Source organism: Bombina bombina, chromosome 2 (genome assembly GCF_027579735.1).
Source record: "Bombina bombina isolate aBomBom1 chromosome 2, aBomBom1.pri, whole genome shotgun sequence".
NCBI lineage: Eukaryota > Metazoa > Chordata > Amphibia > Anura > Bombinatoridae > Bombina > Bombina bombina.
Genome location: NC_069500.1, coordinates 931,292,462 through 931,317,217, shown reverse-complemented (window position 1 = coordinate 931,317,217; position 24,756 = coordinate 931,292,462).

The window sequence follows — 24,756 nt, the reverse complement described above, 5'->3', positions numbered from 1 at the left end:
AATAGCCCTATCAGAATAAAAAAGCCCCCCCCCAAATTTTTTTTTTAAAAAAACCCTAGCCTAAACTAAACTATCAATAGCCCTTAAAAGGACCTTTTGCGGGGCATTGCCCCAAAGAAATCAGCTCTTTTACCTGTAAAAAAATACAAAACAACCCCCCTAACAGTAAAACCCACCACCCACACAAACAACCCCCCAAATAAAACCTTAACTAAAAAAACCTAAGCTCCCCATTGCCCTGAAAAGGGCATTTGGATGGGCATTGCCCTTAAAAGAGCATTCAGCTCTATTGCTATGAACTTCAATACTATTGGCTGATCCAATCAGCCAATAGGATTTTTTCAACCTTAATTCCGATTGGCTGATAGAATTCTATCAGCCAATCGGAATCTAAGGGACGCCATCTTGGATGACGTCATTTAAAGGAACCTTCATTCGTCATTAGTCCGTCAGAAGAAGAGGATGCTCTGCGTCGGATCTCTTGAACATGGACCCGCTCCACGCCGGATGGATGAAGATAGAAGATGCTGTCTGGATGAAGACTTCTGCCCGCCTGGAGGACCACTTCTGCCGGCTTCGTTGAGGACATCTTGCCGCTTGGATGAAGACTTCTCCCGGTAAGTGAATCTTCGGGGGTTAGTGTTAGGATTTTTTAAGGGTGTATTGGGTGGGTTTTATTTTTAGGTTAGGGCTTTGGGCAGCAATAGAGCTAAATGCCCTTTTAAGGGCAATGTCTATCCAAATGCCCTTTTCATGGCAATGGGGAGCTTAGGCTTTTTTAGTTAGGGTTTTATTTTGGGGGTTGGTTGTGTGGGTGGTGGGTTTTACTGTTGGGGGGGTTGTTTGTAATTTTTTTTACAGGTAAAAGAGCTGATTTCTTTGGGGCAATGCCCCGCAAAAGGCCCTTTTAAGGGCTATTGATAGTTTAGTTTAGGCTATGGGGTTTTTTTTATTTTGGGGGGGCTTTTTTTTTTATAGGGCTATTAGATTAATAACTATTTAATAACTATTCTACCTAGTTAAAATAAATACAAACTTGCCTGTAAAATAATTTTTTTTATATAGGTAAGTATTTAGTTTTAAATAGGAATTATTTAGGTAATAATTGTAGGTTTTATTTAGATTTATTTTAATTATATTTAAGTTAGTGGGTGTTAGGGTTAGACTTAGGTTTAGGGGTTAATAAATTTAGTATAGTGGCGACGACGTTGGGGACGGCAGATTAGCGGTTAATAAATGTAGGTAGGTGACGGTGATGTTAGGGGCGGCAGATAAGGGGTTAATAATATTTAACTAGTGTTTGCAAGGCGAGAGTGCGGCAGTTTAGGGGTTAATATGTTTATTCTAGTGGTGGCGATGTCCAGAGCAGCAGATTAGGGGTTAATATTTTTATTTTAGTGTTTGCGATGCGGGAGGGCCTCGGTTTAAGGGTTAATAGGTAGTTTATGGGTGTTAGCGTACTTTTTAGCACTTTAGTTATGAGTTTTATGCTACAGCTTTGTAGCGTAAATCTCATAACTACTGACATTAAAATGCGTTACGAATCTTGGAGGCAGAGGGTGTACCGCTCACTTTTTGGCCTCCCAGGACAAACTCTTAATATCAGCGCTATGCAAGTCCCATTGAAGAAAGACTTTACGAAATTTACGTAAGTTGATTTGCGTTAAGGCCAAAGAAGTGTGAGCAGTGGCGGCTGGTGAATTTTTAGGATGGGGGTGCACAAGACCCTCCCCCTATTAGAAAGCCATGCCCCTTTGAAAAACCACGCCCCTTTTTAAAAACCACACCCCTTTAACAAGCCACACCCATTTTAAAAGCCACACCCATTTGTGAAAGTCACGCCCCTGAAATGGCCCCACCCATTTGAACCAGCAGTGTTTTTGGTCATCGTCTTTTTGAAATATCCAGCCCCGGCCTGGGGGTAACTTCAACTGAAGTTTGTGACTGATTCCTCAACATTATTCTCAAGTATCTGCTGATATTGAGTGGAATCCATGAGACCCTCAACAATATTACCAGTAGTACAGGTCTTTGGAGGTGGTCTGTGGGCTGTTTTTGACCGTTCTCACCATCCTTTGCCTTTGCCTCTTGCACTCTCTGATATTTTACTTGCCCTGCCACTTCTGGCCTTAACAAGAACTGTGCCTGTGGTCTTCCATATCCTCACCATGCATTGCTCACTGTGTTCCTCATAGTGGACACAGACATCTTAAATCTATGAATGCATACTCTTCAGTACAGCCATGTTCACGTGCGACAGTGCACAAATGGAGGAGCCTACACTACCTGCCCATGTCTAGTCTTAAAATATACATGATGGTGCTCAGTTAAATTATATAATAACATATATATATATTAACCAAATAATTAATTAAAGCTGCAAAATAATAAGAATGTTGAATGTACATTTATGAAAACATATATATTCCTGGATTTAAAGAACCTTCCACTTTATAGAGAAATACAACCACATTTCAATTACTGTTGCCCCAGCCCCCAGTGTTCGATATTAGGCAATGCAGCCAAAGGCCTTGGCAACATGAAGATAAATACACCCACATTTTACTTTCTACAAAAGAAGATTATTTCTATTACACTAGTGCTTAATAATGAACTTCAACGGTAAAGATTAAAACAGAATGTTGATAACTCAAGTATAATTTTTGTAAATTAAGTCAATCCGCCTGTCTTTTTTTGAGGCAAATAAATCAATAACATTTTCAGTGAATGTAGGCATGTCATTGATCAATTGTTTTTCAATTGTGAGCATGGCTAGAGCAGTCAGTCTTTCCTCAGTCATGGTGCTCCTTAGAAATGTCTTAACTCGTTTTAAAGTTGAGAAACATCTCTCAGCCTCAGCAGTTGTCACGGGAATAGTCGAAATAATTTGCAACAGTTTGTAGGTCTCCGAGAAAGTGCTGTCCAAGTTATTTTCTATTACAAACTGTAGAAGACTGATGGCACCATTCATATTTCGGAAATCTGGTCTTCTGTAAATTACTCCTAGTTCAGTTTTCAGGCGATCTTTCTGTAATGTGTGATAAACCGCTGATATTTGTTCAAGAAGCTGATTTGGAAAAATTTTCTCGTAATCCGCAAATTTTTCCGCTTGGAGGAGAGAAACAGCCGAGTAGTGAGTTATAAAAGAAAATCTATCTTTTACTTGATTTGTGATAACATCGCATATCTCTTTAGCTGCCACAGTCTGAGCAATGTGAATATTTTCTCTCTTCCTTTTCCTAGATGTCTCCTCTGTTTCTGATATCGTCATGGTCACTGTGTCCATTCTATTCGTTTAGTTTTCCATTGTCTGCTGGAAAGTGTTAATATGTTTTAGAATAAGTGCCGCATCTGTTTGTGTTTTCTGAAGTTGGTTGTATAACACATCTACATGTGGCATAATATTGTGAAAAACTGTAAGCCAAAACACGAATACTGAGTCTTGTAACATACGCCGAATAGCCCCTGCTTGATTTATAGCTATTTCTTTTTTCGATGTTGACTCTATTTTTTCCATGCATTCAATTAACTGTTCCCTGTTTTCAAAAACTGTATTGACGGTTCGACTCTTGAAATTCCACCTGGTGGCTGAACCAAGAGGTATCCTTCTTCTAACAGTTTCATCTAGAATAGCTATCCTTTGTGGCGAGTTACTAAAAAAGTTAGTAATGTCACTTAGATTTGAAAAAAATACTCGAACTTGTTGATTTTGACTGCTTTGCATTCTTGTAGGTACGTTTAATTATAGCCTGAACACCTGCATGCTGACCACTCATCACGCTTACACCGTCGTAACTCTGCGATATCAGTTTCTCTGGGTTGTCTATAACTTTTTCCAAAGTAGCTTGAATACACGTAGCTAAAGATTCTGCATCATGTCCAGCTGGATTAGTGAATTCCCAGAATCTCTCAACCGGTTGTCCATTACCTATAATGTATCTAAAAACAACAACCAATTGGAAGGCAGATGAAACATCAGTAGTTTCATCTGCTATCACTGCTACAAAACTTGCATTTGAGATTTCCTTCTTTATTTGGTTCTGGCAAACAGTAAGCATACAGTCTAATAAATCGTTTTGAATTTCTTTTGACGTTCCTTTAAAAACAGTGGCACTAGAGAGATGTTCTTTTAGAGATGCATCAAGCTCTGCTGAGAAGTTTATAAGACCTCTGAAAATGCCTGGATTTAATGAATCATCGCGTTCGTCATGTCCTCGAAGTGCAAGCTCAATTGCGCCGCAAAATAAAATACAATTAATTATTTTGGAAAGAACATAGCGATTTTTCGTTACTTGCTCATTATGTTTTTTAATATTCAAACGATATGCACTGTCAAGTTGTTGCCGAATATCAACCCTTCCTAGCAAATTAAAATCTAATGTGGAGTTTAAATGTGATTGGGAGCAATTATGTTTATTGTTTTTTTTACTTAAATGTGATAAATCGGCGACCCCATAACTCACCCAGCTTGAATCCCCACTTTGTTTTGCAAACAGGAGACAATAAAAACAAAAGAGCCTGTTAGATAATTCACAACCACAAATCCATGGATATTTATCATATACCTCGGGTTTGAATTCTCTTTTGTAATCTCTAGTTTTACATTTTGTCACCTGGGTAAGGTTCAGCATAGGTGTTGGCTTGAGCATTTTAATTTCCATTTTTCTTTCAATGGGCAACGTTGAAAAATGTAATTGCTTTAGCTCAGACACACTAATTTTACTAAGTGCCATCTTAACTGTTAGTTTACACACAAAGAACAGTCCTTTGCTCTTATCTAATATATAACTTGTAGGTAGGTAGCTCTGCAGCTGTTAGAAAATATACAACTCAACTTAAAGTAATAGTTTAATAGTTTGGCGGTTGTTATGTAATATATAACTTGTATGTAGGTAGCTCTGCAGCTGTTTGAAAATATATTAAAAGTTTAATAGGTTTGTGGTTGTTATGTAATATATAACTTGTAGATAGGTAGGTCTGCTGCTCTGCAGCTGTTAGAAAATATACAACTCAACTTGAAGTAATAGTTTAATAGTTTGGCGGTTGTTATGTAATATATAACTTGTAGGTAGGTAGCTCTGCAGCTGTTAGAAAATATATTAAAAGTTTAATAGTTTTGTGGTTGTTATGTAATATATAACTTGTAGGCAGGTAGCTCTGCAGCTATTAGAAAATATACAACTCAACTTGCAGTAATAGTTTAATAGTTTGGCGGTTGTTATGTAATATATAACTTGTAGGTACTTTATGTAGCTCTGCAGCTGTTAGAAAATCTACAACACTAGTAGGCAACGGCAAGTAGTTTTGCGGTGCTGGTTGTTATAAAATATATTGCAGGCAGCTGTTAGAAAATATCAACTACAACTAATAGGTAATATCTTATAATAATTATAATAATATAGCTCACTATATATAAAATATAAAATGTTAAATATGCTGGTTTACTGCCTAATTTTAGTATCAGCAGCAGCACAGCAGTTTTTTTTTTTTTTAATTTACCTTTTTTGCAAAACTGCTAATTGCAATCTGATAATTAATTATTCTTCTAAAATACTTAAATGTATTAATGGTAACTAGTAGTATCAACAGCAGCACAGCAGTTAACTGCTTTTTTTGTGAAAAAAAACTTTGTTCTTTTTTTGCAAAACTTCTAATTGCAATCTGCTAATTAATCTGCTAAAATACTTAAATTAAATGTATTAATGTTTAATGGTAAACAACCGTGACAGCCGTCAACGGTCAACAACTAGTAGTATCAAAAGCAGCACAGCAGTTAACTGCTTTTTTTGTGAAAAAAACTTTGTTCTTTTTTTGCAAAACTTCTAATTGCAATCTGCTAATTAATCTGCTAAAATACTTAAATTAAATGTATTAATGTTTAATGGTAAACAACTGTGACAGCCGTCAACGGTCAACAACTAGTAGTACAGCACAGCAGTTAACTGCTTTTATTGTGAAAAAAAACTTTGTTCTTTTTTTTGCAAAACTTCTAATTGCAATCTGCTAATTAATCTGCTAAAATACTTAAATTAAATGTATTAATGTTTAATGGTAAACAACCGTGACAGCCATCAACGGTCAACAACTAGTAGTATCAACAGCAGCACAGCAGTTAACTGCTTTTTTTGTGAAAAAAAACTTTGTTCTTTTTTTGCAAAACTTCTAATTGCAATCTGCTAATTAATCTGCTAAAATACTTAAATTAAATGTATTAATGTTTAATGGTAAACAACCGTGACAGCCGTCAACGGTCAACAAATAGTAGTACAGCACAGCAGTTAACTGCTTTTATTGTGAAAAAAAAACGTTGTTCTTTTTTTTGCAAAACTTCTAATTGCAATCTGCTAATTAATCTGCTAAAATACTTAAATTAAATTTATTAATGTTTAATGGTAAACAACCGTGACAGCCGTCAACGGTCAACAACTAGTAGTATCAAAAGCAGCACAGCAGTTAACTGCTTTTTGTGAAAAAAAACTTTGTTCTTTTTTTGAAAAACTTCTAATTGCAATCTGCTAATTAATGTGCTAAAATACTTAAATTAAATGTATTAATGTTTAATGGTAAACAATCGTGACAGCCGTCAACGGTCAACAACTAGTAGTATCAAAAGCAGCACAGCAGTTAACTGCTTTTTTTGTGAAAAAAAAACTTTGTTCTTTTTTTGCAAAACTTCTAATTGCAATCTGCTAATTAATCTGCTAAAATACTTAAATTAAATGTATTAATTTTTAATGGTAAACAACCGTGACAGCCGCTAGTAGCGTATCAGAGGCGAGACTCACCCATGACAGGCAGACTGAGAGGAGCCAGAGCACAGGCTGAAGTCAGCTCGCACACTTCAGCCTGTGCGAATAGGGCTCAATTACCAGTGCCGGGCTGGGAGGAGCAACGCCTGCACAGTGATACATAGAGATCACTGTGCAGGATAGGGTTTTGCTTAATCGCACGTGCGATCAGTGTGACAGTGTCTGGTGTGCACAGTGCGCACACTCGCGCAGTGAGAGCAGCCAGAGGAGGAGACACTAGTGACTGACTGATGCGGTCTCACTCTCTACGCTGGTGACGTCAGCGTCGGTCTGCCTGGGTCCTAGCTCCCTCCTGCTTCAAGATAGTGCAGTTGACTTACTATGGTTATTATGGTAAATGGTGTGTGGTACTGACACTGACTTCACTGTACCGGTGCTGAGGCAGCTAGTGGCTAACAAAAATTATTTTTTTTTGGCTGATTTTTTTTTTTTTTTGCACCATTTTTTTTCCCTCCTTGCCCCCTGGGGGGTTCACGTGTGATTGTGCACAACTGGAGGAGCCTCCACTGAGTGTGCGGTACACCTATACCTGCAAGACTCGTAATACCAGCGGGCGTTAAAAAGCAGCGTTAGGACCTGTTAACACTGCTTTTTAAGCTTATCGCAAAACTCGTAATCTAGCCGTAACATTGCTAAAAATAATAAAACCTAACATTACTAAAAGTATTAAAACCTAACATTACTAAAAATAAAAAACTACCATTACAAAAAATAAATGAAATTATGCAAAATAGTAAATTATTCCTATTCTAATACCCCATTTAAAAAGGAAAAAAACACCCTAAAATAAAAAAAACCTAATCTGTAATAAACTACCAATAGCCCTTTAAAGGGCATTTTTTAGGGCATTGCCCTAAAGTTAACAGCTCTTTTGCCACTAAATTAAACAAATACCCCTAACATTACAACCCCCAACCCCCCAAATTAAAAAAATAAGTAAAAAAAAAACCTAATCTACCCATTGCCCCGAAAAGAGCATTTGTATTGGAATTGCCCTTAAAAGGTCATTAAGCTCTTTTACAGCCCATTAAAAATAAAAAAAGCCTAGTTACAATATTACTATTTACTGACTACCTAGTTAAAAGAAATACAAACTTACCTGTGAAATAAAAATAAAACCTAAGCTTAAACTAAAAAAAACTAACATTACTTGTTTAAAAAAAATCTAATAATACCAAAAATAAAAAACCTAACATTACTGAAAATAATAAAACCTAACATTGCTAAAAATAATAAAACCTAACATTACTAAAATAAATTATCCAAAATAATAAAAATTATTCCTATTCTAATACCCCCTTTTTTTATTTATTTTTTTAAACTTTATTTATAATCCAGATCCATCACAATATGGAAATCACAGTATGTAATACATCAGAATTTACATTTTAAGATACAGAGAGGGAATTCGACGACCCTCTTCCCCCACAATCTGGGGGAGAGAGCCTTCCCCAAGTAAGATATCTCCACACTGAGATGTTAATCTGGTTCTTTTTCATTTTTTTTTTATAAAACATCAAATAACTAATACAAACCATAAAACAGTGAACAATCCTATCGAATCAAATCGAATCGGGTCCCTCCACTCCAGGGGGGGGGGGGGGGGGGCTGAGTTCCCTGGCACTTTTATCAAAGGGAATTTATAGGCTACTACAAAACTAGGCGTATGTGGTCAGGTTGGTGGAGGGGGGGGGCGACAGAGAAAGACACCATTTCCCTCTCAAATTTTCCTCCATGATAAACGTTGAATTGCGAAAGGGATAAATTATTCTATGTCTTACTTGTGGAGAGATGTACAGTAAATATGGTTCCCATTTGTGAATATAAGATTTTATTCTTTTATCAAGATCTCCCTGTACGTCCGCCTGCTCCACCAAAGCCTGAGTGTGTATCGCCCCCAACAGTTTCTTGAAGGGCGGGCCCTATCCCTTACCCAATACTGCATGATTAATCGCCTAGAGAGCAGAATCACAGAGTTCAGAAATTTCTGATGTTGAGATGTAATCCCCAGATCTGTTAGGAAAATAATGGTGGAGGGAGTTAAAGCTATCTCTTGCTGGAGTACCCTCTGGAGCCAAAACTTAATTTTGCCCCACAGTCTTTTTAGTTTGGGGCAGTCCCATATCAAGTGTATGAGATCAGGTGATGCAAGGGAGCACTTGTTACATTTCTCTACTGCCTGAGGGACCCACCTGAGTCTTAGTTTAGGGAGGATATATGCCTGATGTATTAGTTTAGTGTGTGCCTCTCTAGAATAAGCTGAAAGGGTAGCTGCCCTTACTCTCTGAAAGCTATCTTCGATCTCTTGTGCTGTAATCTGTATGTCCCTTGTCCCCTGCCATTTATTGTGTATTGTTTGAAGGACAGGCTGTTTTAAGTGACTTGTGATTTCGTTATATATGCGGGTTATGGAGTATGATCCCTGTTTCGTCATGCGGACTAGTCTATCCACGCTAGAACTTACTTTAGTAAGCTGATTATCTGAGATGAGAGCCCTGACAAAGTGCCTACACTGAAAATATGCGAACATGGTATCAGCAGGGATAGCAAAGGTTTCTCTTAGCTCCTGGAAAGGGAGAACCTGAAGCGTGTTAGGATTGATGAATTGCGCAATATAGGCCAGAGGCCCTCCATCTCTGAAAGGCCCTGGTGGTGAAGCCAGGTATGAACGTAGGGTTTCTCTGTATGGGCAGGTATTTGGTCACTTTGTGATCACTACCACAGAATTGGCATAGCTTGTGCCATGCTCTCAACGGGTCTCTAAACAGTATGTTCTGAGAAATGTGATGGGGTAAGGCAGGCAAGGTAGAGTGTGGGAGGTAGGCCAAGTTCAGCGGTGATGCACAGTCCACTTCCACAGCATGGCTGAAGTATTCAGATCCGGCCAACCAGCCAAGAACCAGCTTAGTTAATGTTGCCCAATTGTACCACTGTATGTTCGGGAACCGAAGTCCCCCTGCCTCCAGTGGCATAGATAGTCTGGTTGTGTTGATCCTGTGCTTTTTTTGGTTCCACACAAAGGAGGTAAAAGTAGAAGAGATAACCTGTATGTCCTTGCTGTGGAGCAGAAGAGGAAGCATTTGCAAGGGGTACAAGATTTTTGGTAGTATTACCATTTTCAATAGATGGATTCTACCATGAAGGGAGAGGGGAAGACCCCTCCAACCCCGGATGGTGTCCTGTGAACTAAGTGTGACTTTTGGGATATTAAGGTGATAAATCTTTGTGGGGTCCACGTGCAAGTGAATCCCGAGGTACTTAACCCCTTAAGGACCAGCGACGTACCCTGTATGTCGCTGGCCTTTTTTTGGGACTTGATTGTTTTATAGCGTGGTCTTGCCACCAGCGTTGAGACTGCTCTATTCCAAAAAGCCTTCTGGAGGGAGGGCATTAATAGCGTGTTCTTGCTAGACTTGTGCTATTATGTCCTGAAAAATCCCTTAACGACCAGTGACATACAGGGTACATTGTGGTCATTAAGGGGTTAAAGGACCCATCCATGACCTTGAGACTCGTGTTCTGTAGGGAGTTGCCTCCCTGATTTTGAAGCCAAGTGACTTCAGATTTGTCTTCATTTATTTTGTATCCAGTAAAGGTACCAAATTTTGTCATTATTTGTAGTATTTGAGGAACATTAAGATCAGGGTTACTAATATATAGTAAGAGGTCGTCAGCGAATAGTGAGATATGTAAACACTGTGCGTGGAGTCTAAGGCCAGCGCAATGTCGCCGGATATAGCAAGCCAGCGGCTCAATGGCAAGATCGAATAGGAGTGGGGACAGTGGGCAACCTTGCCTTGTGCCCCTTTCTAGCTTAAAGGAGGGGGAGAGACCACCATTGATAATGATGGATGCCGAGGGTGAATCATATAGTCTACGTACAGCATCCAAGAAGTGGCCTGTGATACCAAAGTTTATAAGCGTAGTGTATAGATGATCCCACTCCACCCTATCGAACGCCTTCTCGGCGTCGACAGAGAGGAAACAGGCATCCTCTAGTGAGGCATCTGACCGGTTATTTCGGGCTTGATGGTAGTGTGCAATGACTGCCAGTGCTTTGCGTAAATTGATAACTGATGATCGGTGTTTGACAAAACCCGTCTGGTCTGGGTGAACCAGCAGTGGCAGAACATCTGCCAGCCGATTAGCGAGAATTTTGGTCATCTACTTATAGTCCCCATTTAATAAAGAAAATCGGCATAAGAGGACGGCAGAGTCGGATCTCTATCCGGTTTGGGAATGACGCATATGTTAGCATCGGTAAATCTAGAGTCCAGTACAGACTTCCCTGCTAAATAATCTGAAAAAAGCCTCGCCAAAGTGGGCGCTATCGCAGGGCATAAGATTTTATAATATTCTGCGGGGAGACCGTCAGGTCCCGCCGCCTTCCCTAGTTTGATGCTTCGTATGGTATTCACGATTTCTTGTATTTGGATAGGGGCATTAAGCGTAGCCAATTGTTCCTGGGTCATGGTGGGGATAGTGACATTGCGCCAGAATGATTGTTTATTATGTTCTGATATATCCTGCTTAGTGTATAATTTAGTGTAGTATGACACAAACTCTTTCATAATCGTAGGGGTGTCATTGCAAAGGCCCTTATCTGTAATGATTGCTGGAATGTTAGATCTAGGGGTGACCACTTTGACCATGTTTGCCATTATTTTCCCCGCCTTATTCCCGTACCTGTAGAATCTCCCCTGCCTATGCAGTGTGTGTATATTATCCACCATTTGGATATGGGTGTCTCTTTCTTGCTTTAAGTTGTAATAGTGTTGCCTCGATTGATTGGTCGGATGTTGCAGATATGTATTATATGCATCTGTGAGATTTCTTAGCATTTGATCAGTGAGCCTCTTAGCCTGTTTCTTATGGTGTGAAGTGTATGCTGTAATTCTCCCCCTTAGCACAGCCTTTGAGGCGTGCCAAAAGAGATCTGGGTTGTCGTGGTGTTGGGCGTTATCTGCGTCGTAGTCTATCCAGTATGCGAGTAAGTTTTGGTGGAAATCTATATTGTTGTAAAGATGGGTAGGAAACCTCCATGTTTTGTGTAGATTGTCAGAGGGGGTAAAGTCTAGCACCAATGTGATAGGGGCGTGGTCTGATATGGTGATGGGTTGTATTCTAGTTGAGGTTATAAAAGGGGTGAGGCCAGGAGACGTGAGGAAGTAGTCAATCCTGGACAATGTGTGGTGTGATTTAGACATACAGGTGTAGTCTCTAACCTCCGGATTACGCAATCTCCATAAATCAACCAATCCCAAGCCCTCCTTAAGTCTTAAAGTAATTTTAGATTCATTTTTCTGTCTCTGAGAGCCCTGTTTTATGCTGGAGGATTGTGAGGGATTTAAAAATCTATCAAGTGGGGATAGTTGGGCCATGTTAAAGTCCCCTCCCATGAGGATTTGAGAGCTATTACGTTTAGTTAGGAGTGATTGAATCTGGGACCAGAAGTGGGGAGAGAGATTATTCGGCCCATAGACACTACAAAGTATATAGGTTTTGGAAGACATATGCAAGTTAGTGATGATATACCTTCCCTGCACATCAATATGTGTATCTGTAAACGCTATTGGTAACCCTTTTCTGACCAGGATCGCCACCCCCCTTTTTCTGCCTGTCGGCGTATTTATAACTTGGCCCACCCATCTAACCTTCAGCTTAGCGTGCTCTTCCTGTGTCAAGTGGGTTTCCTGCAACAGTGCAATGTCTGCATGGATTGAATTGAGGTAGTGGAGTATTTTGCTTCTTTTAGCTGGAGAGGTGATACCTCCAACATTCCAAGATACTACATTATAACGCTGTGCCATTATCTAATGAAAGTATGGAGTGTTCCCCCCAGCTTTGCTATTCTAAGGTGCGGTCTATGGAGCAGGCGGATCAGTAGGATAAAATATGGGTACCTTGAGGTATAGGGAAAAGTGTGGTATGGGGAGGGCGTGTTATCAATTTGTGCCAGGGAGTTGTACTCACGAATCGACCAGATGGGAGAGAATCGGGAAGCCAAGCCAGAAGGTTTCCACATGTCAAGGATTGCATGGTGTGTGGACCCCCCAGAGTGGAGGAACATCTGTTGCTGAAGGCAGAGACACAAAAGCATTAATGCATCACATAATATAGACACTGCAGACAAATCACATAAACATAACAGACAAGTTCCGACCAGAAACCAGCAGACTTCACCAGCCTGAGAAAAAGGATGGAGACCCTGCTTTATCATAAGAATGTCCTGGTAGCAGGCTTGGTACCTAACAAAGACTATGTCGATCTCAGCATAAACATCCCTAAGGACAAACAAAATAGTAACAAATAGAGAGAAAGAAATGGTTAGGCAAACATAGTCTAGGAACATGAAATATCTCTCCATAACGGCTAAGGGGGAGTGGGGTTCTACTTGGCTAGAAGCACTGTAATTGGGATTAAAGCCACTTTGATCCATTTCCCAGGCTGTATGAATATCGGGTATTAAAGGTTTTAAGCAAGGGAAGGGGAGCCTGCCAGCCCTGTTAGAGGACAGGGACCCCATGTATGGCTTAGTTTTAAAACCTGGGAGGAGAAAAAGTGCCACCCCTCTACCATTATACGGGGAGGGGGCTAGTGTCAAACCTGGGAGACAAAAAGCATAAATTTCTTTCTTAGAAAATGCATGCAAAACATAACTTTTAACACAAAACAAGATAAGATTGCGGAACCAAACCAGTAATTCCCCAAAATGTATAATTTTGGTCTTCATGAACCAAGAAGTGGGAGAGTGTATATGCCCCCATAGCATAGTTCCTGGGAGTATCGGCAGATCACATATGAGCTGCTCAGGCAGTTCAGTATTCCTGAGTTCAGTCCCAGTTACTCTCCCTGCCATGGGGCATGTTGCAGCACTCCATCTCTCCATTATGTAACGGAGAGCTTGGAGAAAATTGTGGCTGGAATAGAATTCTTCTATATTCAGTGCACATCCTGTTGGTCATCTTTATCAAGGTATACTTGCAGATCTTTGGGGGAACTGAAAAACTTGGGACCAGCCGGTGTTTGCAGTCTTAATTTAGCAGGGTATAGCAGGGAAGCCTGTCTCCCCTCCTTATGAAGGCGAGAGCACAGTGGAGCAAATTCTTTCCGGAGTTTGGTGACCTCTGCAGAAAAGTCCTGAAAAATCAATATTTTCTTTCCTTCAAAGATCAAATCTCCCGCGTGAACCCTATAAGCTCGCAATAGTGCGAGTTTCTCCTGGTAGTTGAGGCACTTATAAATCACTTGGCGCAGGCGAGAATTTAAAGCCTCAAGGCCTCTGTCCGGGCCTATGCGATGGGCTCGCTCTATGTCTAGGGGCAAGTGATCTGGGTTCATTTTCAGCAGTTTAGGGATGGTTAAAGCGGTAAACTCAAGCAGAACTTTGTTTTTCACTGTTTCAGGTACACCCACCATTCGGAGATTATTCCTCCGACTCCGATTTTCTAGATCATCCACCTTGTCTTGCAATATTTGGTTTTGGCGCTGTAGTTGCCTTACTGAGGTAGTGGTTGAATCTTGTCTGTCCTCTACATCTGATACACGCTGCTCCACGTGGGACATTCTAGTAGAGAATTGGCGTATTTCGCTGGTTAATGTATCTACCCCAGCCTGAAGGGACTCCATCTTCGGTAGAAAGAAAGACTTGAGTTCCTGGAGGAGAGCAGAGGAGTCAGTTGTGATTACATGTGAAGATTTGGGAGAGGGTGGGGATTCAGTATGTGACTCTGGTGCAGGCCTCTTCTTATCTGATTGCTTATGCCTGGATGTCATTTTGTCAGCTAGTGTGCTTGATACAGGCTTGAAGTATTGATCTAGCTTCATGCAAACCTTGCACTAATTTGCTTACAGTATAAACAAAGTTCTCTTGTTATGAGTGTAGCAGTCGGTTCCAATGCGGTGGTAGCGTGGGCCGCACTACAAGATGGCGCCCGCGGTTTGCGCTTCGTTGCACACTTTTGTTCCTTCCAGGGACTAGGGCGATATTCGGCCCTTCACATTTTCTGGTCCGTTGGGGCTAGGGTCCAGGTGATACCCCAACAAGGATGGCGTGTGTGGGTAGCAGGGACCGGCAGCTTTTTGGCTTAAACGAAGCACAATCTGAGGAGCTCTTTCACTATGCTGCCGGTCTGTAGCTCCGCCCACCGGAAGTCCAATACCCCCTTTTTTTTAAAAAAAAATAACGCCTCAAAATAAAAAAAACTAATCTATAATAAACTACCAATAGCCTTTAAAGGGGCCTTTTGTAGGGCATTGCTCTAAAGTTAACAACTGTTTTGCCAAAAAAAGTAAACAAAAACCCCTAACATTACAAACCCCCCCACCCCCCAAAATAAAAAACCTAACTAAAAAAAACCTAATCTACCTATTGCCCCGAAAAGGGCATTTGTATGGGCATTGCCCTTAAAGGGGCATTCAGCTCTTTTAAAGCTCATTAAAAATAATAAAGCCCTAATCTAAAAAAAAAAAAAAAAAAAAAAAACGGTACTCACAGTTCCTGAAGTCCGGCGAAAGATCTTCATCCCAGCGGCAAAGCATCTTCATCCAGACGGCTCCATCTGCATCCATCGTGGGACCAGCATCTTCTATCTTCATTCCAGCGGAGGCAGAGGTCTAGACAGAGGTCCAATAGGAATGAGAGCTGCTTAAATCCTATTGGCTGTTCAAATCAGCCAATAGGATTTGTGGTGGGGTTTTTTTTTTTAGATTAGGGCTTTTTTTATTTTTAACGGATGTAAAAGAGCTAAATGCCCTTTTAAAGGCAATGTCTATACACATGCCCTTTTTGGGGGAATGGGTAGATTAGGTTTTTGTTAGTTAGATTTTATTTTTGGGATTTGGGGGTTGTGGGGTTTTGTAATGTTAGGGGTATTTGTTTACTTTTATTGGACAAAAGAGCTGTTAACTTTAGGGCAATGCCCTACAAAAGGCCATTTTAAGGGCTATTGGTAGTTTATTATAGATTAGGGTTTTTTATTTTGGGGTGGGTTTTTTGGGCAAAAGAGCTGTTAACTTTAGGACAATGCCCTACAAAAGGCCCTTTTAAGGGCTATTGGTAGTTTATTATAGATCAGGTTTTTTTTATTTTGGGATGTTTTTTTTGTATGGGGTATTAGAATAGGAATAATTTTTATTATTTTGGATTATTTTGTTTGTTAATTTTTGTAATGGTAGTTTTTTTATTTTTTGTAATTTTAGTGTAATGTTAGGTTTTATTATTTTTAGTAATGTTAGGTTTTTTATTTTTGGTATTAGATTTTTTAAACAAGTAATGTTATTTATTTTTTTTAGTTTAAGTTTAGTTTTTATTTTTATTTCACAGCTAAGTTTGTATTTATTTTAACTAGGTAGTTAGTAAATAGTAATATTGTAACTAGCTTAGGTTTTATTTTTATTTCACAGGTAAGTTTGTATTTTTAAATAGGTAGTTAGTTTGTAATTGTAACTTTACTTTAGGTGTATTTTAATTATGTTAAAGTTAGGGAGTGTTAGGTTTAGGGGTTAATAGTTTAATTTAGCTAGCTTTGATGTGGGGGAATTAATTAATTATCATTATTTTATTTAGTGTTTGGATTTGGGGGGACAGCAGTTTAAGGGTTAATAGGATTATTTAGTTTTGGCGATGTGGGAGAGGCGGCAGTTTAGAGGTTATTAGGCTTAGCTAGTTGCGATGTTGGGGGGTGGCGGTTTAGGGGTTAATAGGTTTAGTTAGTGTTGGCAATGTGGGGGGGGCGGCAGTTTAGGGGTTAATAGTTTAGTTAGTGTTGGCGATGTCAGGGAACAGCGGTTAAGGGGTTAATAGGTTTAGTTAGTGTCGGCGATGTTGAGAAACAGCGGTTTAGAGGTTAATAGGTTAAGTTCATGTTGGTGATGTCGGGGAACGGCAGTTTAGAGATTAATAAGTTTAGTTAGTGTCGGCGATGTCGGGGAACAACGGTTTAGGGGTTAATAGCTTTATTTAGTTGTGGGAGGTCAGCGGTTTAGAGGTTAATAGGTTTAGTTAGTGTTGGAGATGTGGGGGGGGCAGTTTAGGGGTTAATAGTTTTAGTTAGTGTTGGCGATGTCAGGGAACGGCGGTTTAGGGGTTAATAGGTTTAGTAAGTGTCGGCGATGTCAGGGAATGGCGGTTTAGAGGTTAATAGGTTTAGTTCGTGTTGACGATGTCGGGGAACGGCGGTTTAGAGATTAATAAGTTTAGTTAGTGTCGGCGATGTCGGGGAACAGCGGTTTAGGGGTTAATATATTTATTTAGTGTTTTAGCTAGTGTTGGCAATGTTTGGGAACTGTGGTGATTACAACAATGAAAAATTCAGAATATGAATAAAGGATCCGAAAATTCGGAAACTGATTTATTCGTTTCCAGAATTTTCTTTATGGCGCCGATTCGGAAATTCATATTCATCCAAATATCCGAATCATCCAAAATTTGGCTGAAAACTACATTGGGACGAAACGAATTGCACATGTCTACCCCTATGTATCTGTCTATAAATCTCTCTGTATCTTCATTTAAAGCACACTATCTGTGGGTAATTTTACCCCCCCCCCCCAAAAAAAAAAAATCTAACTAAAGCTATCTTTCATCTGTCTGTCTGTATAACTAATGAATAGAGAACATTTACTTTAATTATTTGTTTCCCTACACAGATCTAAAGAAGGAGATGTACAGCCCGGCTGCTCCTGCAACCAGAGGCCATGACGAGCGGGTATCGCTCCCATCACTGCAAGGGGAGAAGACGATGCCAAGCCGCAGAAAAGTAATTACAATAACAATCTGTAATATGTACTTTACATTGTTACTACCACAGATCTACTACACTATTGGGGGAAAATCCTGCACATTGCTGCTACAATCTGTAAAATTAGCACCTTTAGTCTTTGTTTCCATAGCTGTTGTAAACTGTATAACCTGGTGGTAACATAAAACAGCTCTATAGACTTTAATGGAGAAAGTTCTTGTTACCTCAAAGCAAAGTGTGGAAAACAGCACCAACAGATATGTGGCTTGTGGGGCACGGAACCCAGGATCTGCCTTATCCTGCAAATACTCCAAGTAGCAAAAAGGATTTGTTCCAGCCGCCAATAGTTAAAAAACCTTTATTTCTTCATATGGGGTCTTTAGACAAACATACAACGTTTCAGACCTGCTATAGGTCCTTAGTCATGTATACTGAACATACACTGATTCATCATTTAAATACTTTACACCTGGTCAATTGTTCACCTGTTGTCATGTGGCTACTCATTATTGTATCACTGCCATCTTGTGGCCATCTAACATATATATTCCTATTGTAAAAAAGCATTCTGAATAGTCACATTGAAAAGGTTTAAGTATCAAACAATGTTAAAAGATAAAATCATATGTACAAAATTAAAATAGAAGAAATATTACACACAATATACAGATATGCGGATACTATTTACTTGTTATTTAAATGTTAATTTGGACTCTCTCATTTTAGAGTTGATTTTATAACTTTCAAAAAATTGCTGCTGGAGATTATGTGGATTACTGTCAATTTGAACACTATAGGCCTATTTTGAAAATAATTTTTTTCTTTTCTCTTTAGTATTTTTATATGTAAAGATAATTTTTAAACATTTCCCTTAAATTTACTCAGCCCATTAAAAGGGGTTATTAGAAAATTATTTTAAATTAAAAAAATGCAGGTATCATAATACTCAGCCCATTAGAAAGGGAAGATTTACCTATCTATAGAGATGTTTTTGGAAAGACAAATATTTAGTAAAACAAACTCCAATCGAATTCTTTATTCATACCCTTAGGTATTAGACTTTCCAATTTGTATATCCAAAACATCTCTCTTGTTTTTAGTATATGTTCTCTCATAAAATGTATGCAGTTTGTTCCTATGTGAGAGTGGCTGACTCCAATGACCGACTGGGTTGCCTTGATATAACTAGTGAGCATGGAGAAAAAATATCTGATCTAAGCTTGTTAGATGCTCCAAAATATGACCGGACCTGTAATCCTATAGACCAAAATCCTGTAATAGAGACTATGGATGTATGTATGAAGGGTATAAATGAAGGATCCCACTTTGCCCTGAGGGATATAGCTGTTACAAACGGACTAGCTCTCAAACAGGGGATCTGCACAGAACTCTCATTTGTAAATGTGGACTGTAACACTAATACCACTATTGCATTTAATGATTCACAGAATAGATATGAAATGTCTAATGTTGCAAAGGTTGATGCACAAGTTGATGCACATATTGTTTTTAAAGGTTTAAGTAAATCATTACACGATATCACACACCAGAATTCACATTATAACACACAGCACATAGAAGAAAATTTAATTTTTAATTTGTCTAATTTGAAAATGACAAAGGAGCAAGAAACAGCTCTAAATAAAGGATTATCCTATTGCCTAGAGAATTATTGTGATGAATTTAAAATTCAACAAGATCTACAGAGGTTCTTTAGGAAACTGAGGCTAAAGATTTATTTCTCTATGCAAAGGGATAACATAAATGACACCAACACAATTAACAAAATGAAGTTTAATGACACTAGGCACTTTGGTCTATCTAAAAAAAGCACTTTCTCACCAGCATCTACACATAGTGCAGCCACATATGTTAGTCTTGTGCAGAGAGAAGTAGACAACTTATTTAAAAGGGAGAAAAAAAGAAAATTGGTGCAAAGAAATAGGAAACACAACAAAGAGGATATGTCAGCCATTAGATCTCTGAGAGAGAATAAAAACATAATCATTAAAGAGGCCGACAAGGGCGGGGCCATTGTGATTTTAAATAAATCTGACTATATAGATGAGATCAACAGGCAACTAAAAGATACCCAAGTTTATGAAATACTGACTAGAGATCCCACCATACAGATTAACAAAGGGATAAATAACATCTTAACTCTGGCTACACAAAGAGATATTATAACTGACAAGTTTAAGGAGGCCTTATATGTAACAGATCCAATTAGGCCAGTAATATATGTATTACCAAAGGTACATAAATCCTTAAAGAATCCCCCAGGTCGCCCTATTGTGGCAGGGATGGGTTCAGTATTTTCTAATATTTCCACCTTCTTGGATAAAGTATTGCAGCCCTTAGTCAAGAACACTACATCTTACATCAGGGACACTAATGATTTTTTGGCTAAATTACAGGACTTAGGACATGTAGGTGATAAATGCATTTTGTTTTCATTAGATGTCTCAAGCCTTTACACATCCATCAAACATACAACAGGGATCTCATCAGTGGAACATATGCTTAGATCTAGTAAGAGTTATACTGAGGCAGAGATTTGGTTTCTAATAGAACTTTTGTCTATCATTCTTTATCAGAATTATTTTCTATTTATGGATACATATTATTTGCAGAAACAGGGTACAGCAATGGGCTCCAACGTTGCCCCCTCATACGCCAACATTTTCATGAATAGCTTTGAGGAATACTTCGTGTATCCTCATGGCTTGTTCCAGCTCTATGGTGCCTCCTGGTGGAGGTACATTGATGATGTGTTTGGCGTGTGGGGTGGCGACGTTGGTAGCCTATTGTCCTTTGTTGAAGATCTTAATAATTCTGTCAATGGATTAAAATTCACTTTAAATATGAGTGAAATTGGAATTGAGTTCCTAGACACCTATGTATACTTTAAGGATGGTTTCTTAAAAACAGATATCCATACAAAAGATACAGATAAAAACAATATATTGAAATATGGAAGTTATCATCCTGATAGTATCTTTAGGGCTATTCCAAAGAGCCAATTTTTAAGAGTCAAACGCATAGGCCTAGATTTAGAGTTCGGCGGTAAAAGGGCTGTTAACGCTCCGCGGGTTTTTTTCTGGCCGCACCATAAATTTAACTCTGGTATCGAGAGTTCAAACAAATGCTGCGTTAGGCTCCAAAAAAGGAGCGTAGAGCATTTTTACCGCAAATGCAACTCTCGATACCAGAGTTGCTTACGGACGCGGCCGGCATCAAAAACGTGCTCGTGCACGATTCTCCCATAGGAAACAATGGGGCTGTTTGAGCTGAAAAAAAACCTAACACCTGCAAAAAAGCAGCGTTCAGCTCCTAACGCAGCCCCATTGTTTCCTATGGGGAAACACTTCCTAAGTCTGCACCTAACACTCTAACATGTACCCCGAGTCTAAACACCCCTAGCCTTACACTTATTAACCCCTAATCTGCCGCCCCCGCTATCGCTGACCCCTGCATTACACTTTTAACCCCTAATCTGCCGCTCCGTAAACCGCCGCCACCTACGTTATCCCTATGTACCCCTAATCTGCTGCCCTAACATCGCCGACCCCTATGTTATATTTATTAACCCCTAATCTGCCCCCCACAACGTCGCCGACACCTACCTACACTTATTAACCCCTAATCTGCCGAGCGGACCTGAGCGCTACTATAATAAAGTTATTAACCCCTAATCCGCCTCACTAACCCTATCATAAATAGTATTAACCCCTAATCTGCCCTCCCTAACATCGCCGACACCTACCTTCAATTATTAACCCCTAATCTGCCGACCGGAGCTCACCGCTATTCTAATAAATGTATTAACCCCTAAAGCTAAGTCTAACCCTAACACTAACACCCCCCTAAGTTAAATATAATTTTTATCTAACGAAATAAATTAACTCTTATTAAATAAATAATTCCTATTTAAAGCTAAATACTTACCTGTAAAATACATCCTAATATAGCTACAATATAAATTATAATTATATTATACCTATTTTAGGATTAATATTTATTTTACAGGCAACTTTGTAATTATTTTAACCAGGTACAATAGCTATTAAATAGTTAAGAACTATTTAATAGTTACCTAGTTAAAATAATTACAAATTTACCTGTAAAATAAATCCTAACCTAAGATATAATTAAACCTAACACTACCCTATCAATAAAATAATTAAATAAACTACCTACAATTACCTACAATTAACCTAACACTACACTATCAATAAATTAATTAAACACAATTGCTACAAATAAATAAAATTAAATAAACTATCTAAAGTACAAAAAATAAAAAAGAACTAAGTTACAGAAAATAATAAAATATTTACAAACATAAGAAAAATATTACAACAATTTTAAACTAATTACACCTACTCTAAGCCCCCTAATAAAATAACAAAGCCCCCCAAAATAAAAAATTCCCTACCCTATTCTAAAATACAAATATTACAAGCTCTTTTACCTTACCAGCCCTGAACAGGGCCCTTTGCGGGGCATGCCCCAAGAATTTCAGCTCTTTTGCCTGTAAAAAAAAACATACTATACCCCCCCCCCAACATTACAACCCACCACCCACATACCCCTAATCTAACCCAAACCCCCCTTAAATAAACCTAACACTACCCCCCTGATGATCTTCCTACCTTGTCTTCACCATGCCAGGTTCACCGATCCGTCCTGGCTCCAAGATCTTCATCCAACCCAAGCGGGGGCTAGACATCCACTGAAGAAGTCCAGAAGAGGGTCCAAAGTCTTCCTCCTATCCGGCAAGAAGAGGACATCCGGACCGGCAAACATCTTCTCCAAGCGGCATCTTCTATCTTCTTCCATCCGATGACGACCGGCTCCATCTTGAAGACCTCCAGCGCGGATCCATCCTCTTCTTCCGACGACTAGACGACGAATGACGGTTCCTTTAAGGGACGTCATCCAAGATGGCGTCCCTCGAATTCCGATTGGCTGATAGGATTCTATCAGCCAATCGGAATTAAGGTAGGAATTTTCTGATTGGCTGATGGAATCAGCCAATCAGAATATAGTTCAATCCGATTGGCTGATCCAATCAGCCAATCAGATTGAGCTCGCATTCTATTGGCTGTTCCGATCAGCCAATAGAATGCGAGCTCAATCTGATTGGCTGATTGGATCAGCCAATCGGATTGAACTATATTCTGATTGGCTGATTCCATCAGCCAATCAGAAAATTCCTACCTTAATTCCGATTGGCTGATAGAATCCTATCAGCCAATCGGAATTCGAGGGACGCCATCTTGGATGACGTCCCTTAAAGGAACCGTCATTCGTCGTCTAGTCGTCGGAAGAAGAGGATGGATCCGCGCTGGAGGTCTTCAAGATGGAGCCGGTCGTCATCGGATGGAAGAAGATAGAAGATGCCGCTTGGAGAAGATGTTTGCCGGTCCGGATGTCCTCTTCTTGCCGGATAGGAGGAAGACTTTGGACCCTCTTCTGGACTTCTTCAGTGGATGTCTAGCCCCCGCTTGGGTTGGATGAAGATCTTGGAGCCAGGACGGATCGGTGAACCTGGCATGGTGAAGACAAGGTAGGAAGATCATCAGGGGGGTAGTGTTAGGTTTATTTAAGGGGGGTTTGGGTTAGATTAGGGGTATGTGGGTGGTGGGTTGTAATGTTGGGGGGGGGGTATAGTATGTTTTTTTTTACAGGCAAAAGAGCTGAAATTCTTGGGGCATGCCCCGCAAAGGGCCCTGTTCAGGGCTGGTAAGGTAAAAGAGCTTGTAATATTTGTATTTTAGAATAGGGTAGGGAATTTTTTATTTTGGGGGGCTTTGTTATTTTATTAGGGGGCTTAGAGTAGGTGTAATTAGTTTAAAATTGTTGTAATATTTTTCTTATGTTTGTAAATATTTTATTATTTTCTGTAACTTAGTTCTTTTTTATTTTTTGTACTTTAGATAGTTTATTTAATTTTATTTATTTGTAGCAATTGTGTTTAATTAATTTATTGATAGTGTAGTGTTAGGTTAATTGTAGGTAATTGTAGGTAGTTTATTTAATTATTTTATTGATAGGGTAGTGTTAGGTTTAATTATATCTTAGGTTAGGATTTATTTTACAGGTAAATTTGTAATTATTTTAACTAGGTAACTATTAAATAGTTCTTAACTATTTAATAGCTATTGTACCTGGTTAAAATAATTACAAAGTTGCCTGTAAAATAAATATTAATCCTAAAATAGGTATAATATAATTATAATTTATATTGTAGCTATATTAGGATGTATTTTACAGGTAAGTATTTAGCTTTAAATAGGAATTATTTATTTAATAAGAGTTAATTTATTTCGTTAGATAAAAATTATATTTAACTTAGGGGGGTGTTAGTGTTAGGGTTAGACTTAGCTTTAGGGGTTAATACATTTATTAGAATAGCGGTGAGCTCCGGTCGGCAGATTAGGGGTTAATAATTGAAGGTAGGTGTCGGCGATGTTAGGGAGGGCAGATTAGGGGTTAATACTATTTATGATAGGGTTAGTGAGGCGGATTAGGGGTTAATAACTTTATTATAGTAGCGCTCAGGTCCGCTCGGCAGATTAGGGGTTAATAAGTGTAGGTAGGTGTCGGCGACGTTGTGGGGGGCAGATTAGGGGTTAATAAATATAACATAGGGGTCGGCGATGTTAGGGGTAGCAGATTAGGGGTACATAGGGATAACGTAGGTGGCGGCGATTTGCGGTCGGAAGATTAGGGGTTAATTATTTTAAGTAGCTTGCGGCGACGTTGTGGGGGGCAAGTTAGGGGTTAATAGATATAATACAGGGGTCGGCGGTGTTAGGGGCAGCAGATTAGGGGTACATAAGTATAACGTAGGTGGCGGTCGGCAGATTAGGGGTTAAAAATTTTAATCGAGTGGCGGCGATGTGGGGGGACCTCGGTTTAGGGGTACATAGGTAGTTTATGGGTGTTAGTGTACTTTAGGGTACAGTAGTTAAGAGCTTTATAAACCGGCGTTAGCCAGAAAGCTCTTAACTCCTGCTATTTTCAGGCGGCTGGAATCTTGTCGTTAGAGCTCTAACGCTCACTGCAGAAACGACTCTAAATACCAGCGTTAGAAAGATCCCATTGAAAAGATAGGCTACGCAAATGGCGTAGGGGGATCTGCGGTATGGAAAAGTCGCGGCTGAAAAGTGAGCGTTAGACCCTTTAATCACTGACTC